Source organism: Piliocolobus tephrosceles, chromosome 1, assembly GCF_002776525.5.
Source record: "Piliocolobus tephrosceles isolate RC106 chromosome 1, ASM277652v3, whole genome shotgun sequence".
NCBI lineage: Eukaryota > Metazoa > Chordata > Mammalia > Primates > Cercopithecidae > Piliocolobus > Piliocolobus tephrosceles.
In genome coordinates, this window is record NC_045434.1 from 196,878,610 (window position 1) to 196,881,515 (window position 2,906).

General features: G+C 60.6%; 1 protein-coding gene across 1 annotated transcript in view; it reads left to right on the plus strand.

Moving 5' to 3' along the window:
* Positions 1-358: 358 nt before the first annotated feature.
* The window catches only part of PAQR7 (progestin and adipoQ receptor family member 7), a 15,110-nt gene continuing 12,562 nt past the window's right edge, over positions 359-2,906 (plus strand). Inside the window, exon 1 of the mRNA XM_023219873.2 lies at positions 359-736. The gene's annotated coding sequence lies outside the window, so the exon portion shown is untranslated. The remainder of the gene's footprint in view (positions 737-2,906) is intronic.

Consider the following 2,906-nt stretch of genomic DNA (forward strand, 5'->3'; position numbering starts at 1 on the left):
CTTCAGGTGCTCCCAGAGCTGGGAAGGTGTAACACCAGAGGATAGAGAGTGGGTGTTTGAATACAGGTCCAGGCTGGGTGCACTCGGCTGGGCAGAGCTGGGGAAGCTGCCCGAGGGGCGGGTTTCGGGTGGGAACTTCAAGAAGCCAGGGGTGCCCAAGGAGGGGTTGGAGCTGCCCCAGCAGAGAAATGAAGGTGCGAACGCTGGGGCGTATCTCGAGCAGAATGGCCTCGGGAGCGGGGGTGCGGAGTGCGCTGAGTGAGCGTGGGGGCCGGCCGGGCTGTAGCTGGGAAACTCAGCCACTCTCCTGCGGCCACCCTCCTCAACCCTCCCAGGGTCAGCCGGGCCCAGAAGCCGGAAGCTGCGCTTCCCGTCGTCCCGAAGTGCGAGAAGCGCGGCCGCAGCCCCGCGCCGAGGAGCCCCGGGAGTCCGCTCCCTGGCCTTGGTCTCCCCATCTATGTGACGCCACAAGAAGTCCTGAGACACCGCCTCAACGCGGCCGACCCCTCTCTCGCGCGTGCAACACGTGGGCCGGCCGGGGCAGAGCTGCTTGTGCGCAGCGGGCTGGGTGCGGGACGCTCGGCATCGCCCGGGCCCGGGGAGGCGGCTGCAGCCGGAGCGCCCGAGGCCGCCCGCCCTCCCCCGGCTTGGGGCGGGGCCGCTGCCCAGCCGCCCCTTTATCTGCCGGCTCCGCCGACCCGGCTGCCGCGGCCTTCCCAGTTCGGCTCTGGCTCAGGTACGGGGCTGCCAAGACGGGGAGGCCTGGCTGGCCGCAGACGAGGGTGCTCCCTACGGGGCGCGGCGGGGCTGCGGGGCTGGACGTGGGAAGGGCAGGGCTCCTCGGGGTAGGGGAGGACGCGGAGCCGGAGGGGAGCACCCGGGCTAAGTGAGAGGACGCCCGCCCGGGGAAGCAGCCAGCGGAGGGCGCAGGAAGGAGGAGCTCGCTGGATGGGGGCGTCTTGGGAAGGGTGGGAGGAACAGAAGGAGCACGACTGAGGAGGATGCAGATGGGGGGCCTGAGAGCCTGTTTGCCTAGTGAACAGGGAAGGGGAGCGCTGCTTGGGGAGAGTGAAGGATGGAGGGCAGGGAGTGGGCAGTGGCGTCTGGTCCGCCCGAGGCCGCTGCCTTCCTGGAGGAGGACAGTCAGGGAGCTCACTGCTTTCTGGAGGGTGAATCTAGGTGAGACCGGGACAGGAAGGAGTGTGGGTGCCCAGAACCGACTGATGTGAAGGATTCCCACTTAGGGATCCAGAAACAGTGGGAATAGCACTGCTGGGGGCCAAGAGGGGCACTTGCTCCATGGGCCCAAGCAGCCTAGACACCTTGGGGGATGAGGGAGCCTCCCTGGTGTCAGGAGAGCCTGGGGGTTCCCCACACACAGTGTGGGAAGGGAAAAACCCACAGCACTTGCGTCAAGGCTGCAGGCTTTGAAGATCCCCAGAAATTTCCCTGTGGCAGCCCCTGGAGGAGGCCTGTGGGGCTAGGTCAAGGTAAGGCCTCTGAGTCTGAAGAGTTTGATGGATTCTGAGTCTGGCTGCTCCTGGGTGGACAGCCCAGGACCCCAAGTCTGAGCTCCTATGGGAGAGAGGGACCCGGCCTCTGGTCATGAGGCCTGTGGTACCTCTGGGTCCTCTTGTTCAGAGACTGCCCCTCTCCTGCCTTAGTTTCTCTGCTCAGAGGGTTCCTTGCTGGTCAGCAGTGAAGCTCAGGTCCTTTTTCTGTGCCCCATGCTGGGTGACGAGTTAGCTCACCCAACCTCTCTGGGCCTGAGAGATTCCCACTCCTCAGAGTAGTTGTGAGTCTCAGCTCCACAGAATAATTTCTTTAAGAATTGTAGCCGGGGGCGGTGGCTCAAGCCTGTAATCCCAGCACTTTGGGAGGCCGAGACGGGCGGATCACAAGGTCAGGAGATCGAGACCATCCTGGCTAACACGGTGAAACCCCGTCTCTACTAAAAACTACAAAAAACTAGCCGGGTGAGGTGGCGGGCGCCTGTAGTCCCAGCTACTCGGGAGGCTGAGGCAGGAGAATGGCGTGAACCCAGGAGGTGGAGCTTGCAGTGAGCTGGGATCAGGCCACAACACTCCAGCCTGGGTGACAGAGCGAGACTCCATCTCAAAAAAAAAAAAAAGAATTGTTTTTTCAGGCCAGCTGTGGGAGCTCACACTTGTAATCCCAGTGCTTTGGGAGGCTGAGGTGACAGTATGGCTTAAGCCACGAGTTCAAGGTTGCAGTGAGCCAAGATGGTGCCACTGTACTCCAGCCTGGGGGACAGAGCATAGACCCTGTTCAAAAAAAAAAGAAAAAGGCTGGGCGCCGTGGCTCACGCCTGTAATCCCAGCACTTTGGGAGGCCGAGACAGGCGGATCACCTGAAGTCGTCAGTTTGAGACCAGCCTGACCAACATGGAGAAACCCCGTCTCTACTTAAAATACAAAATTAGCCAGGCATGGTGGTGAATGCCTGTAATCCCAGCTATTCAGGAGGCTGAGGCAGGAGAATCGCTTGAACCTGGGAGGCGGAGGTTGCAGTGAGCTGAGATCACACCATTGTACTTCAGCCTGGGCAACAAGAGCGAAACTTTGTCTCAAAAAAAAAAAAAAAGCAATGAATGAGGCTGGGCACAGTGGCTCATGATTGTAAGCCCAGCACTTTGAGAGGCCAAGGCGGGAGGATTGCTCAAGCCCAGGAATTCAAGACCAGCCTGGGCCACATAGTGAGACCTTGTCTCTACGCGTAATAAAAAAATTAGCCAGGCATGGTATTGTGTGCCTGTGGTTAGGGCTACTCAGGAGGCTGAGGTGGGAGGATCGCTTGAGCCTGGGCAGTTGAGGCTGCAGTGATCGCTGGACTGCACTTCAGCCTGGTGACAGAGTGAGACCCTATCTCAAGAAAAGAAAGAATTA